Consider the following 17,805-nt stretch of genomic DNA (forward strand, 5'->3'; position numbering starts at 1 on the left):
CAATGATGTAAAGAAGAGGATCTGTGATACTTCATAGTACAAATATATCAAAGAACCCTGGAGATCATCACCCTCTCATTCCTTTTGTTGCTGCCTCCAATTCTGCAACATACCCACTTTAACTCCCAAAGGACATAGATCTCCAAGAGGAGACTTTTAAATTCTCACTGATAAGCAGGAGGCTATTCTTGGGGAGATGAGCTTGGTGTTGGTCCCTCAAAATATAGCCCACTAATGACATTCTACTTTTTATCTATAAAAATTTCTTTGATCACAGCAGAAAAGTTGTTGGTATGTAAGGTTACTGGAATGAAAAAAAAAAAGTAATCATTAGTCACTACCACTTTCTGTTTCATTTATAATGTGATAGGTTATTCTACCAATCTTTTAAAAAGCAATCTATATAAGTATTCGAATAAATATGCTTTATATTATCTAAGAAACATGTTAACTCATGCCTAAAAATATCAGTGTTTTAACAGAGCTTTGCATGATTAGTTAATCAAACAAAGGGAATGGCAAGTTTAATTCTGCCCTTGGCCTCTCTTCTTTTGGTATGAAAGAATTCTCATAAAGAAGCACATAGTAATAGAACTTAATTCGGAATCGGATGGTGGCTTTGAAGTCAGTTTTCAAAGCTATCTGTTGATATGTTGATTCTCAATACTAATCTTATTTTTAATGGACACATTTCTTTATCTACTAGGTAGAGAAACAGCTGAAAACTTATCTTGAGATCTAAGCTTGGCACGATACCGAAAGGGAACGAAACTGAGACTAATGACCTCATTCTTACCCTTTCTCACGAAAGGCAAACTACCTTCTCAAACAAATGAGACAGGAAAGTGAGAAATCATGACTTGTTGCTTAATGCTTCTCAGGGGTATTATTCTGAATTCTGCAGACCTGCCTCTGCAGAAGGAATGCAGAAACTCTTTTGAGTTCCCACAAATCCTCTGCAGTAATTCTAACGAAGTCCCACTGAGTCCAAGACCAAGCCAAGGTTTTGAATTTAGATCTGAGTGTAGTTCTAAAATATTTTCTTTGTGTTACTTTTTTCTGTTCAGAAAAAGTCATTGTTGAAGCTCCTAGTGCAGCAGATGGCTGCTAAAAGATATGAATACGCTATGTGTAAACCAATTCCATTTATTATAAACACTGGATTTAAGCTGTGTTTTTTCCTGTATCCTTAGAGAATATTAATCAATGGAATTCATGTTACCAAAATATCTTATTAATACAGAAATTGTTTTTGTGTTTATAAAAACGAAGTGATTGAAATCATAGGAAATAAGAGAAAACTATAAACTGTGTATAATAAGAGTCTACATGTAAATTATGGAATAAAAATGTTTAATAAGATAGTAAAAGGATGTTGAAAGGAGATTTTGAAATGTCTTTGGCATTCAAAGGTCTACATACTTCTTTACACAGTAGCAATCTTTCATAGCATATAAGAATTTTAGTTTTTTTTCATTACAAAATAAACTTATAGTTATTTTTGTGCCTTTGTCAAAAACATTTCCTGGAGAACCAGTAGCTCTAGACTAGTTCATAAACTCCATGACTCTAGCAGCTCTTACTGGGACATGTGTGGGGCTGGGGTCATATATAAGTGTGTAAGGCACAAATTAGGGATTTGCAGATCTTCTCACCAGAAGTGGAGGCAGCACCTGTGTTGCTTAACCTGAAAAACTGTTAGGAGGATGAGGATAACATGAGACACAGGCCAAGTATTCCTTACCTGAACTGCTTAAGACATTACAGATTTTGAAATGTTTTCAGATTTTGGCATATGTATATAAATGTTATGAGATCTTTTAGGAATGAAATAAAAGTCTAAACACACAATACATTTTTTGGTTCATAGACATCTTACACACATAGCCTGAGGATGATTTTGTATTGTAGACTTTCTTTTTTTTAATTGCCTGAGAGTACATGGACTCATCAGAAATAGAAATGCCACCCCACAATGGGGCATAATCATGCTGCAGTCAGTCCTCCCTCTTCCATTTCTCCACCCTGTCAGGATTTGGGCAAGCATGCACACCTATCTGGCATGTGTTTCAAGCTGGCAGGACCAGGATTCAATACCCAGTTGACCATGTGGGATTCATGTCCCTGTGCACCTCATTTAAGTGCTGTATGTGGGGCCGACATAATGTTGCAACATTTTGACTACAACCTATCTCAGAAGGTCTGGTATGACATTTTTTATATCTGGTGTCGTTCTCCAAAAGTTTTGAATTTTGGAGTGTTTTGGGACTTTAACTTTTGAAATAGGCATGCACAACTTGCATAATAAATAAAAGCAATGTACATTTAGAAACTCTATCAACTGGGACCAGCAGTTAGCATAATGCCTATGTCACTGGACTCCCATGTAGTTGACTGTGGTTCAAGTCCCAGATCCGGTGGCTTAAACTCATGCTGGGCCCATGTGCACACATGCCCAAGAGCCTGAGAGGAGAATGGAGGAGAAGGGATTGCGGAGTGGCCATCCCCACTGAGAGGGGGGTGATTTCTCACTTTCTGTTTCTCTGTCTGGTGAACGCACACACCCTATAGCAAAAATCTCTCCAAAAAAAAAAGAAAGCAAAAAGAAAAATTCCATCAACTACTCTGAAACACATAGTAGTCATGTAGCAAATAGAAGAAAGAAAGGAAATAAAGGAGGAGGAGAAAAGAAAGAAAGAAGTTAGGGGAACCAGCAGTTAGCATAATGGCTATGTCGCTGGACTCCCACGTAGTCGACTGCGGTTCGTGTCCTGGACCCGGTGGCTTAAACTCACACCGGGCGCGTGTGCGTGTGTGCCCAAGATCCCGAGAGGAGAATGGAGGAGAAGGGATTGCAGCGTGGCCATCCCCCCTGGGGGATGATTTCTCGCTGTCTGTCTCTCTGTCTCTCTGTCTCTCTCCATCTGTCTGGCGAGCGCACGCATCCTATAGCGAAAACCTCTCCAAAAAAAAAAAAAAAAGAAGAAAGAAAGAAGTTAAAATGAAGACATTTATTCATATGGTGGTTGTTACTAAAATTCCACTAAATCAGTCAAATTCCCCATGAAGTCTCCTTCCTGATGCGAGTGCAGTGACCATACTCTCGCAAACTTTTTCCTTACCTGGTGTTGCATCTTTCAATTTATATCTTAAGCGTAAGTCCCAGTGGTAACCCTCTGAACAGTAGAATTTATTATATCTGAGCAAGTAGTTTCTACCCCTCTCTTTTGCTTCTTAGAGCTTTGCACATTGACATGGCTAGTAAATAGCTATACTCAGTTCTCAAGCACGTATCCATACAATCACCACAAGGTAAAGGATAGTATCTTAGTCTGTTCAGGGCTGCAGTAACAAAATACCTTAGGCTGGGTAATTTATAAGCCCCAGATCAAGGCCTCAGCAGACTTAGTGTCTAGTGATGGCCTGTTCCTTATATATGGCAACTTCTATGTGTACACACAAGGCAGAATGGACAATCTCCCCTAGCCTCTTTTATAAGGGTATTAATTCCATTCACAAGCCATCTGCCCTCATGATTTAATTACCTCCTAGAGATCCCACCTCATTTTCTTTTTCTTTTTTTATTCTTCCAGATTTTTGCCACAGGGCATGCGTACTGGATAGAGACACAGAGAGAGAAAGTGAAAAATCACCCCCTGAGGGACACCCATACTGCAATCCCTTCTCCTCTATTCTGCTCCTGGGATTTTGAGGATGCACGCACACAGGTCTGTTGTGATTTTCAAGTCATCAGGTCCAGAACTAGAACTGCAGTCAGGCATGTGGGATTCCAGCACAATCGCTTGCTGGCTCCAAGGTCCCCCCTTAACATCACTGTAATGGGGACACAAACATTAAGATGATAGCATCCAGATTCCATTTTAAAAAGACTATTAAAGCTAAAATGAGGGGAAAAATTGACTTTTAAATCTTAACATTGACATTTTGTAGGTGTCTAACGTTTGCTGCAAAGATATCTGAGAGGATCTTAGTTTTCTGAACTGTTTCTAATCTAAACATAAGTAATATGTACTGTGTTAAAATTGTTTGTAAATTAAATAAGATAATGCATAAAAAGAGTTTATATATTATATAATAGGTGTATTACAAAGGAGCATTATATATTATATAATAAGTGGTATGTTAGATAAATTTGAATTTAACAATTTTCTTTATTATTCTTTAACTAGTATATAAATCAAATATGCCCCCAAAGACAAAAATAAGTGTCAGAATACAACATATTCCCAGTTGAGAATTTACTATATAATAATATGTTTTAAAATTGAATCTCCGCAAACACAGTGAAAGCAAGACATACCTACATGTGATACATAAATATAATTCATTTATGAATTGTTTTATGTATCTGAGCTTTTGTTCTTCAATAAATTATGAGTTTAGTATGGACAGAAGCCATATTTTATACTTTCGTATATCATTTGATAAATGACACGGTGCTGGGAGTGAAAGATTTTCAACACTATGAATTGATTTGTTAATGGATACAAGGCAACTGTCTAGAAAAAGACAAATTGAAATCCATAAGTGCTAAACTCTCTAATTAGAAGAATCAGCAAGTTTATATTCAATTTTCTTGATTACATTGTCACTTATCTGTTTCTCTTCTTTAATATGAACATAGACCAACATTTTAAACTATGATCACCATGTGATAAAACAATGATGAATGGCATATGTCTTCCTAAATGGAGGGGAATATTATGATCTCATAACAATTTCAAGAGAGAAAAGGCAAGAAAGCAACAGAATATATGTGTCTGTGGGTGCATGAATACACATCATAAAATATTTTGACTTAATTTTAAGTATCTTTGTCTCTCTAAAAATTAAGACTTTAGCTTTTTACACACTCCAGAATAAAAGGACATTCCAAAGTGGTCTATTTCAGGATTAAGATGAGGGTTAGTGGGACCACCAGTTGGCGTAATGGCTATGTCGTTGGACTCCCATGTAGTTGATATGGTTCAAGTCCTAGACCCAGTAGTTTAAACTCACACCAGGTGTGTGTGCATGTGTGCCCAAGATCCCGAGAGGAGAACGGAGGAGAAGGGATTGCAGTGTGGTTATCCCCACTGGGGGCGAGAGTGATTTCTTGCTTTTTCTTTCTCTGTCTCTCTTTGTCATTCTGGTGAGTACACGTGCTCTATAGCAAAAATCTTTCCAAAAAAAAAAAAAAAGATGAGGGTTAGTAATTGGGTTAAGGTTACATTACAGTCAGGCTGAAATGTGAGTATCGTCTATCTATAATGATACTTCTCCATTTCCCAGTTTACTACATTCTAGCTTCTCATGTTACATATTTTCCTCAGTGAAAGAAATGTCTTGCTATAGTCAAATATGCCCTGAGTTTTTCCCCTAAATATTCCCTTACTAGTCAAAATAAAAGATTTTCTAAAAAGAGTTTTATTTTTTATTCTGCATTGTTTTTAGAATCTCTGTCTAGTTATTTAATTTACACATGGGACAACTATGTCTTTTTAACTATTATTTGTTAAATTCTCAAGGACAATCAGTCCAAAGGCTTACCACGCTTTAGAGAGCTTCTACCTCCTGACTTCATTTTACCTAACTCGATGTTAGTAACAGCAGTGCTCTGCATATGCTCAGGACTCAGGTAAAGTCGGTTTTCTCCCTGAGCCCGATCATCACTGAGTTCATCAGCATAGCTGGGACATCTCCAAATGTCTAGCCTTATCTTTCTTTTTTTCCACTTTCAAATCTCATGCTTTCCTCAAATTTAAATGCAAATTATGGTGCTTACCATGTCTTATCTCACTCCAAGAGAAGCTACCTGGAGCCCCGCCTCCGGAGTAGAGGAGCCCGGGTCAGCTAGCCCGAGCTGGTGCACATCGCCTCCTGACCCAGGCCTTGCTAGGAGCCCGTGCTGTGATTTGGTATGCAGGTGGGAAAGACTGACCAGAAGTTATTTCTCGGGAATTGGATTTAAGAAATATTGTAGGAAAGTGACTCAGAAGTAGGAGATAAAAATAATGCAAATAACAGAACCAGAAGATAGAATTGAGGCTTTCACAGGCAAAAAGTTATGAAGAAATCATAAGGAAGGAGGAACTCAGATATACATAACAGCAATAAAACAAAACAGACAAGCAAAGACAGAGGAAGAATCACTGGTGAAATCTACTAGGAGAGGGGTTCCGATAGTGTGGAGCACTAGCATGAACAGGCAAGCCCTCCATGTAGACTCCCCACCTCTGTGTGTTCTCTATCAACCAGGCTGTGGATGTGTGCTTCCCTTAAGTACTAGCAAGAAGGTGATTAGGTGTTGCTTTTCAGCCCCTCTTTCATTAAATTATCTTTACCATCATATTATAATACTATATATACATTATATTACACCGAGCTGTAGGATCATGTCTCTTTTTTTTATCTTTTACTCAAACATCTAGCAGTAAACAATACTTGACACTTTGTAATTGTGCTCTGATTGATGTGAAATAACTTAGATGCCCTGTAAATTAATCTTTGTCCCAAAATATACAAGGCAATGATTCCAAGCCTTGTTATTTCCGTTTATAAAATAACAAGGAATGCAATTTAACTTCTAACATGTTTATTTCCTCCTTTTTGTCATTATTATGAAGGCTTGGCACTAATAGTGCATAGCTGGAGCCAAGGAACAGAGGAGTTTAGTCCATAGGTATTTCAGTTTGATAAACAACAAGAACTTGTCAAAGATTGTTTATGCCAAGAAAAATTCATCTTCCAAATATAAGAAGCAGCAGAAGAAAGCAATGCTTTTTATTTTATCTCTTCCCATTGCTTACTCTTTCAAATCGAAGAATGCCAAGTATAAATTCAGATTTTTTAAATGGCAAAGCATGAAATAATTTATGTAAAATGACTCAAATTTGCCAGTTACAGGAATATTTCAGAATATTTTCAAACTTTATAGAAATGGATAAAATAAATAGTAGGCCTCTGAAATTTAAATATAGTTATTAAGCTATCCATTCAGCATCCTCTTCTTTGAACTAAATAATTCTAGCTTCTTTAGAGTTTTTAGACAATCATCTTTTTTATCCTTGAATCACTATGGTCAGCCTTTTCTGAAAAATCCATTTCTCCATACCTTCTGAGGTATTTTCATGATTTTACAATGGCTTCGGTTTAAAGGTAGAGTGAACCAAAATGATCGAAGACTTGTTTGTCTCTTGTTGGCTTATTTCACAACAGTGACAGAATGTTCTGGTGTAGAGACAAAGAGGCAGTAATAAATACAGCATGTCTGACCTTCAGAAAAGTTTTGATTCTATTACTAATGCCATTTTACTCAGCAAGTCAGAAAATCATCTTCATTAGGTAGCAGATGGGGGGCCCAGGGGGGCTCACTCTTCACTTCTAATTCTTATAATCCTGAACCAAAATGAGTGGCCTCTTGTACTTATTTCTAAATCTTTGGGAACAGTATGATTGATGTCCTTTTTGGTGTTCTCCTGAAGTACAGCCTTTTAGATTCCAGCCCCTTTATCTGTGAATAAACCAGAGTGTATTGTTCTATACTGAACCTGTCTGCAACTCTTCCTCAGGCTGACGAGAGTGTTTTCAAAGGTTTCACATATGTTTCACAGAAATACAGGGAGTAGAGTAGAACGTAAAACAATTAGGAACATTTTAACATGACAAAGACATTTTCTTAGTGTCCCTGGAAATTAATTTATCAATTTCAATTCCTAACTGATTCCCATAAATTTTTGTCATCATCCTGATCTGCACAGAAAACACTCCCTTTTGGTATCATTCATGTGTGAAGACACACTACAAAGAAGCCACATAGGTGAGGAATTGATGCTTATCTTGGGTTTATGAACACCAGACAAGGTTCCACTCAACTTTCTCAATTTTCAGGCTTCATGTGTTTAGACTAACAATGTATATTAAGTACCTTGTGCTTCCTAAGTGCTTGATTTCAACTTTAAAAAATATAGAAATTGACTTCAATAACACCTTTCCTTCCACTTTTAAAAGTGTGTACTTTTGGACCTTATTGGTATTTGAAGCCAGAGAAGTTGTTCTCAGTTATACCTTGGCATCTTCATTTCTTTTCTGAGTATGTTTTCTTGTGTGTTTATCCCAAGGTGTTTCACTTGAACCTAGTACTCCTTAATACTTAACTAAATACATAGATTCTTTTCATTTAAAGAGATTATGTATCCTTTAGTATATCATTCTAACTTGCATAAATGATACTTTATGAAGGATGGAAAAGTTTACAATTGAATATTATCAATACCTAGTGATCAGAGATCTAGCCTGAAAGTTCATATATGTCTCATACCTGTTTATAAACCCAGTTATGTTTGATGTTGTCTATTTTACCTGAATCTTACTCAATAGCTTAGGGGCTGGAAAGGATTGTAACTCAGGCAGTTGCACCCAAGGTTCACTCCTGTACCACTGCTCCTAAGCTGGGGTTGGGTCTGGTTTTAACCAGCAAGTCTAGATAACAAATATGTCTCATCTAGAGATACAGTAAAATCCCTCTGCTCTATCATGGTCTAACTAATAAGATGAAACTTTCAGAACATTTGTAGGATATACAACATACGTGCAATACTGGAATTTATAATGTAAATAATTAGGATCAAAAAGTATAACTTTTTAACTTGCAAGAGTACCAGTGTGATAACAGAGATTGTTTGACAAGTTTGGATTAGACTACTGGCTATTTCACTTGTCTTTGTTTCCTAAGGATAAATTTAGTACCATGCAAATAATGCCCATTACACCCTTCTTTGGAGGCAATATTTCACATAAATTTGATTTGTATGAAGTCAATACTATAAATAGAGCAAGTACAATCTGCATTTCATAAAGAAGAGTGATGAATAGCACTTCCTTGTCTTATTTAAGCATCCTACATTTTATAACTTCCACAGCAGGATGAATTAGCATGATGTACTGAAACATAATGGCAGATGCCAAAAAAAATTAAGACTTTATGAGCACAGAAGTAAGAAATTTCCATACATAAGATAGAAATAGAAAACCCACTGATTTTTTTTTTCAAATCAGTTGTTTTCTTTATTTCCTGTGCATATCTACTCTATATGTTTATCTTAATCTGAAACTTTTATGGAGTTCCAGTTTTAGGCTTTTTAAAACAAAAGTTGCCAATAATGATGAGTCATGTCATTTTTATTGTAGTTCAGTTAGGCAGGCAGACAAATGTCACAGAGGCTGAAACAAGATGAACTCCAGGCCTCAGCAGAATTTAGTAAATAGCAGTACTAACCAAAGACCCAAAATCAAAAACTCAAACCTAAGTAAATACACACACATGCACACAATATATATATATTAGGAGGAGACCACAAAAAGTACATTAAAAAAGTAATTAATTATGAGCTTATTTTGATGTAAACAGGTTTGAAATCCATGCACAGTCATCGTTATAATATATATTTTCCATGAACATTTTGAAGACTTTATCCATGTATGTGTGTGTGTGTGTGTGTGTGTGTGTGTGGAAACAGGGAGAGAGAGAAAGAAGGAGTGAAGGAGAGAATAAGAGAGGGCAAAAGGGACAAAGAGAGAGGGAGAAGAAGAGGAAGAGGGGAAAACCGAGAGAATCGGAAAGGGTAAAAGTAGAAAAGGAAGCTTCAAATAGACGTGATCTGGAAGCTTTTGCTTTAGTATGTCCTTTTCTTTATTTTTCTTTAATTTTATTACTATCATAACTTTATATTACATTTAATCACATGTATCTTTACAGCGTATTACATTTCTTTTCTCAGCATGATTACCACACATATCAGTCAACACGAAGACATTACTATCCAGATCATCATCATCAAATAGCTTTTCATCATTTTTTCAGATTATTATTATTATCTATTCTCATTATTTTTTTAAACATTCAATCACTATACATCATTTGTCTTCTAAAGAGAATTTGCCTGACATGAAATACTTCTCAGACCAGTCTAGTTGAGAATACTATACATGTTATCATCAACAGGTAATAAACCATTTCTGTGTCCCACTAATGCATGCCTCTCTATTTGTTCTCTTGCTATCCTTCTCTATACTCTTCCTTCCCCCCCATCCTGATCCACACTGTCTTCAGCATCCATAACTACTTTTACTGCTTTTATGCCCTCTAATATTTCGATCTCTACCATAAAGTGCAGATAGTCAGTATATATTAAGTGGATACATACAATATCTTTCTTTTATATCCTGGCTTGCTTCACACAGCAATAGATTAGAAGCTAACTTGTAAAAGTACAATTAGAGAAATAAAATGACTATAATTATAAACCTCATTATCTTCAATAGTTGAGTGATTTTTAAAAAACACAGAAAGTATTTTATGCTTTATGTGCTAAGAAAATATGAAACAGTTATTAAATCCAGACTTGGTGAATATGTGGAAATACATATATTAGCACTTCATAGTTCAAAAAATATAAAACATATATGTATTCTATAATACATAAAAATATAATGAAGAGTAGATATAGAAACTAGTGATTGAATAACATGACTTCGTAAACAAAACAGAAAAACACCCCTCTTTCTTTCTTTTTCATAGTTAATTGAGACATACTAGTATTACAGTAAAAATGTCAGCAGTTATTTTAAACCAAGAAACAACACAATTTTATTCATTGTAGCAAGAAAATAAATAACTGAATTTTAAAATGTAATGAAAGAATGATTCTAGGTGATAGCAGGTAATGCTTTTTACTCGTTGAATCATTAAATTCCCACTGTGATCTCATCTGATGGGTGAGGACATTGAGGTTTGGGGATGTTGACTTCTATCTAGTCACCACTTGGTAAGTGGTAGCTATAGAATGTGAATTCAGTTTTCTGTTGTTCCAAAAGAGTAACAAACCTGAAGCAAATTTATTGAGAAAAATACTTGTTAGCCAGATAATGAAAAAAAAAAAAAAAAAAAAAAAATGTTTTGAACGAAATAAAAAAAAAAAAAAAAAAAAAAAAAAAAGCAGCAGCAGCAGCAGCAGCTTGTTAACAGAGCAGGGAAGGTACATGCGTTCTGTTGATCCTGTTCTGAATATTGATTACTAAAGTACATTAAAAACTACCTCAGAATGAAATGGCATCAACTAGGTGAGAGTTTTTTGAAATCAGAATGGAGTAGTTTGTTTTGTTTCAGCTTACATTGAACCAAGCTGAGGAGAGCCACGAAGGAAGTGTTTTCCCACATGAGCAGGACTCCTAACAAAAACCGTTGTTTAAGGAACTGCCAGAACCATACTACCACCCAAAGACCACTGCAGCCTGACACAGGAACTATCCTTCAAGGACCTCTGCCCAGAGACTGCCAGTCCACTTGAACTGATGCCATCCTTGCAATTGATCCTGCCAGTCTAGGATAATTGTCCCAAGACAACAGGCGTAACTTCCCCTTCCCTCTCCCTCTGCAGCTCACATGGCTTTCACCTTTAAAACTTGCTTAAGGATTGGGACCAGCAGTTAGCGTAATGGCTATGTTGCTGGACTCCCATTGTAGTCAACGGCAGTTCGAACCAGACCCAGTGGCTTAAAACTTATGCCAAGCGTGTGTGGGTGAGCACCCAAGATCCCGAGGGGAGAATGGAAGAGAAGGGATTGCGGAGAGGCCATCTCCCCCGCCCCGGGGGTGATATCTTGCTTTCTGTCTCTCTGTCTCTCTCTCTGTCTTTCTGGTGAGCACATGTACCCTATAGCAAAACCTCTCAAAAAAAAAAAAAAAATTGCTTGAGGATTGTAGAACCCCTGAATATTTCTAAAGACTATCTGTATCTGTGTCTTCCTGCATGTGGTCACACATATTTTGGCTTAGAATAAAACTCATTCAATATTTTTCAGATTTTATTTCCATAGATGACTATGACTATTTTATTCATACTACAGGTCAAGTCGTCAGGAAGTGCTTAACTGAGCAGTTCATCTTTAATCCATCAACGAGGGTCAGCTGGTGCTGGAAGATCAACTTTCAAGATGATTTCTTTACTCACACGTCTGGGATATTAGTTTTTCCTGGATTTTTTTTTTTTTATAGAGGTCTTTGCTATAGGGCGCTTGCACTCGCCAGACAGACAGAGAGAGACAGAGAAACAGAAAGCGAGAAATCACCCCCCTTGGGCACGCACCCACATGCGCGCGGCGTGAGTTTAAGCCAACGGGTCTGGGACGCGAACCGTGGTCAACTACATGGGAGTCCAGCAACATAGCCATTACGCTAACTGCTGGTCCCTGGATTTTTTTATCTCTAACACGGTCTCTCATTTGCAGGTCTTGTGCTCCTGCAGTTACACTTACTACATAGTGGCTGACTTCCATAGGCAGGACATAGAAGCGTCCAAGTCAGTGAAGGGCTGTCTCTGTTACTGGCAAAGTGTAGGGTCCACATATTCTATTGGTCAACGCATCCATAGTGCTATCTCAAGTAAGTGGAAAAATAAACTGTACCTCTTGATGGGAGAGTCGTAAGGACTTATAGCAGATTAGAGAAATTATTGTAGACATCTTTGGAAAAGGAAATTTGTCACAGACCTTAGACCTTGCAACTCTAAATATCTTTAAACCTAGATTCTTGTTTGTTTTTTTGTTTTGTTTTGTTTTTTTTTTTTTTGAGAGGTTTTTGCTATAGGGCATGTGTGCTCGCCAGACAGACAGAGAGAGACAGAGAAACAGAAAGTGAGAAATCACCCCCCAGGGAGGATAGCCATGCTGCAATCCCTTCTCCTCCATTCTCCTCGCGGGATCTTGGACACGCACACACATGTACCCAGTATGAGTTTTAAGCCACCGGGTCCAGGACTCAAATTGCGGTCAACTACATGGGAGTCCAGCGACATAGCCGTTATGCTAACTGCTGGCCCCCCAAACCTAGATTCTTTAGACATTTAAGATACTTACTGTGTGGGCCAGCCAGTGATGTGGTAGTTAAGGCAGGCATATGGTTCAGTTTGAGTCCCACATCCTGCAGCATGTAAAGCACACTGGGCACATGTGTGCATGTGCCCAAAATTCCATAAGAAGAATGAAGGAGAAGGTGGGGATTCTTTCTCACTCTCTCTCTCTCTCTCTCCCCCTGGCAAGTACACATGCCCTACAGCATATTAAAAAAGAAAAAAATTCTTTCTGTCTGTAGAAGGACTTAAATTTATGGTTTTCCACTAAACTTTAATATTATATCCATTTCTCCTAACCCTAAATATTAATTATACACAGATAATAAAAGGAAGTCCACATAAAAAATAAATATAAAACAAATATAATAAGCACATAATTGTAAGCATTTAAAATGTATCCTTTCATGGAAAACAACATTAAAGTTTATAATATGAAAATTAACAAAAGTTGTTAGAGGTAGAAATATTTCTTAAAAAAACAGTGGACATGTTAATGCCTACTAATTAAAAATTACAATTCAGAAAGACCAAGAATTCTGTATTCTAATTAGGCACTTAACTAGAGATACAAACATGAATGTATGAGTTTACCACACAGAGCCTCCATAAATGAGATAGCTTATATAAAATTCTCACCATCTGCCTAGCACCAAAGTACGTTAGGGATCAACAAATTTTAGTATTACTTACTTGGAGCATGACCTGATAATTTTGTGTTTTTACATACTGCTTTATAATACAAACTTTATTACTGAGTTCTTATTCATCAATCACAGGCTTGCTCTGAAGACTCTTTCCATTTAGGAAAAAGATCAGCTGGGACCAGCAGTTAGCATAATGGCTATGTTGCTGGACTCCCACGTAGTCGATCGCGGTTCGAGTCCCGGACCCGGTGGCTTAAACTCACACAGGGCGCGTGTGCGTGTGTGCCCAAGATCCTGAGAGGAGAATGGAGGAGAAGGGATTGTGGCATGGCCATCCCCTCTGGGGGGTGATTTCTCGCTTTCTATCTCTCTGTCTCTCTGTCTGCCTGGCGAGCGCACATGCCCTATAGCAAAAACCTCTCAAAAAAAAAAAAAAAAAAAAAGATCGGCCACTTCATTAATTCAATATGTATCTCTGTATAGATATTGTATTAAACACTAAGAAAAGCCCCTGAGCACCAACTCAAAGAGTAGCCAATCCTCATTATTTGTAGACTTTGTATTTTTAAATTCACCTACCTACTAAAATTTGTTCGTAAGCCCCAAATCAATACCCACTCTTGTGGTCACTCTTGGACATGTGCAAAGTGGCAAAAAATTCAAGTGCCCTAAATGTACCTTTCCAGCGATAGGCAGTCTCTGCCTCTTGTTTCATGTCTCACAGTGCAAGCAAGGGGCTTTTCAGACATCCGCTTAGTGCCATGGTTAGCAATGTTTGTTGTTGGTAGGTAGTTTTTCTCTCTAATAGTGCCAATTTTATGGTCTTGTCTGCCTCAGGACAATGAGGCCATTAAGAGCCTTCTGGAAAAAGTATGTGTGTTCCATACGATTTGTTTAGGAATGAGTATTAGGGTTGCTGGCCATGCATTCAGTGTCACTGAATTAAGAATATATATTACATAAGACATCTTTAAACAGGATGATGTATAAAACAAAGATATATATTGATAACTTGAGAAAAATGGGAACAAAGGCTCCCATGAAACTAACACTTCATTTTCCATAGGAGTGTTGGTTCTATATTCACTAATTCAGTGTTTGCGGTGACTTTCCAGTTCATGACTACTGTGAATAATGAGAATTGACTGCATTTGTTCTCCTGATACGCACAGTTTATCCAGAGTAATATCATAATATATTCCATATTATATGTAATACAATATAAACAAGAGTATCGGAAAGATTCACTGATACAGTTGCACAATGATATATGTACCAGGCCAGTTCTTAGAATTCAGATTTCTGGTAGTTACTTGGAACTTGACCTAGAGGCTGAAATGAAGAGAGGAGTTCCCTAAATAGCAAAGTTGTGTTTATCCTGATTCTCTTGCTCACCACCCTGGGCTCTGCCTCCCACATATTTGTGAGTACTAGGACATTAGAATTATGGTTACTGAAATGAGGTTTGGGGATTGTGATTTCAGAAGCACAAAAAAGCAAGACCTGCCTAATTAATTGTAAGGGGGAGTTGGGGTGGAAATCAGTCAGACCTAACTTGTGTTGTCTGAGCCTGGAAAAAAATGGTAGTGAGTGACTGAGTTGAGCCATCTTATTGTATAGTTCTCAAAAATTGCTACTACTTTCCTATTATATCCAATTTAACATTTACAAGGAACAAGGTAAAAATAGAATTGGAGTCATTAATTTCATAAAGGTCTTTCTTTTCTCCCATTTTTTAAATATATGCTTTCCCTAATCTGAGAGTAGCTCCATTATTCATCCAACATTCCTTTATGTAAGTATTAGATGTTGTAGGTAAAAGATAAAAAGAGGTTGATGTTGACTTGGAACCCAAAATTTAGTGAGAAAGACAATTATAATACCATAGCTTAATATGCTCGTAAGAGCAGAGTTGAAAAATAAGTGGTTTGTTCTTTTCCAATTCAGGTAGGAAATAGTAAAATGTAAGTGTGTCCTGATACAAGAAATTAACAAATGGATTCTTATGCATATGAGTCAATCTATAATTTAAGATGGCAGTGAGAGTGCTGAAACCTTAACATAGTAATAACCAAATTCTAAAGTACATTTACATTCTCTGGGGAATCCTCTTGAAGTGTAGTTTGGATTCAGTATTCAATAGCTCTGGAGTAGACCTGAGACTGTACATTTGCAAGGTCCCAGGTGTTGATACTACTTACGGCAAACCACACCTTGAAAAACAGTTGATTCTTGGGACCAGCAGATGGCATAATAGTTATGTGACTGGACTCCCATGTAGTTGACCATGATTCAAGTCCCAGACCCAGTGGCTTAAACTCACCCTGATTGCATGTGTGTGAATGCCCAAGTCCCAAAAGAGAATGGAGGAGAAGATATTATAGCCTAGTCAACTCTCTGGGGAATATTTCTCACTTTCTGTCTCTCTGTCTCTCTGGTGAGTGCATGTACCCTATAGCAAAAATCTTTTAAAAAAAGGAATAAAAAGAAAGAAAGAGAAACAATTGATTCTTGCTCTGATTCGGTGTGTCTCCCAGAACTTTACATTTCAAAATTTGGTTAGCCATTTTAACTGTATTAAGAAGGTGGAGATTTAATCTGATTATGGGTTTGATAAGTGGAACCTCAGGGAAATGATTAAGCATTGGGATGGAGCCCTGTAATTGAGTCCAGGTGGGTTTATAAGGAGAAAGAATGAGACCTACAGGAACATGCTCTGTTCTGTTCAAGCTATTATCATGTGCACCGCCTTGGGACCCTACCAACAAGACTCTTACTAGACATGGCCCCATAACCTTGGACCCTCAAAACTATAAGTTAAATAAACCTCTACTCTCAAATATTACTTAAACTCAGAAATCTCTGTTACAGCAACAGGTCAGGCTAGAATAGTTCCTGAGCCCTACTCCCAGACATTCTGATTCCATAGTCCCAGTGTGGGCCCATTTTAACCACCAGCACAAGTTTTCCAATGCAGATGGTGCTCAGGTAACACTTCTATAAAGGACTGATTTATGAGCTCATAAATATTTCTTCATTAGCAGTCTCCTTCTAAGATTAACACATGTTTTCTAATCCCTGCCACCTGGACATTTTTAAGCACACCTTGTAATTTCAGGAAGGTGCAAAATAAGACTGAAAAATAACACACTGTGCCAAAATTAAAACGGAATTCAGAAGACATAGCAAAGCTAATTTATTTAAAAACAAATATTTAGTCAGCACTTATTAATTAATATCTGAAGTGTTATATTAGGTGCTGGAATTACAAAACTTGCAAAGAAGAAAAAAACCTGCTCTTTTAAGCAAGTGCATTTCAGATGAACAAATCCTTAATGAATACCTGCTAGACACAATGGTAGGCATGGAAGCATCTCACTGGATGCAGGAAATAGTCTCTTCCATTTAGAAAGTATTGCTGAAAAAAACTGATATAGTCCCTTGGGGTTCCTATGATCGGTTTCAAAATTATTCTGGAAACTTTAAATATGCGTGCCATATATAACTTATTTTGCCCCTTTGAACTGTGACCATCTAGCGCACAAAGTACAGAGCATGTGCTCAGCTACTTTTGGTTGCATTGAATAGAAATGAATTTCTAAACTTCAAAAAGTATTACTGAATAGATTATCAAAGATAAAACAGCTATTAAAACTTGATACTACATTATAACACTTATCTCTAAGAATGTGACTTGTTTTATTCCTGATAATCACTTTGTCTGTTTACTATAGGTCAGAGAGAAACAGATGGGGGGAGGGGAGAAAGAGAATGTGAGAAATCACTCCCCAGGGAAGTTGGTTCACCATCATCCCTTCTCCTCCACTCTCTTCTGGGGATTTGGGATGCTCACACATATGTGCCTGGCAGGATTTTCAAGATGTGGGGTCTGGGACTTGAACTGGGGTCAGCAATATGGGAATCCAGTACCTTGACCACTACGCCAACTGCTGGCCCAGTAACAACATTCGTACAATAATACTGATATCTTGTTCTCCCCTGTGTCAATAAAATAATTAAGAATTAATTAATAAAACAATTCAAAAGCAACAAATGTATTTTTCTTTTCCCCTCCCTGATTTTATTTGTAAAGTATTCCCATTAAATCAGAGCAGAAGAGATTACACATTTAACATCAATTAATCATTTGTAACAGTGCTATACCCAACCGGAAATTGTTTTGTCAGATAGCCATATCAAATAAAGGAAATGAAGCAATTTCAGTAAGAGTCATCTGAGTTGCAAATAAA

The sequence above is a fragment of the Tupaia chinensis genome, unplaced genomic scaffold (genome assembly GCF_000334495.1).
Source record: "Tupaia chinensis unplaced genomic scaffold, TupChi_1.0 Scaffold148904_1, whole genome shotgun sequence".
NCBI classification, from domain to species: Eukaryota; Metazoa; Chordata; class Mammalia; order Scandentia; family Tupaiidae; genus Tupaia; species Tupaia belangeri.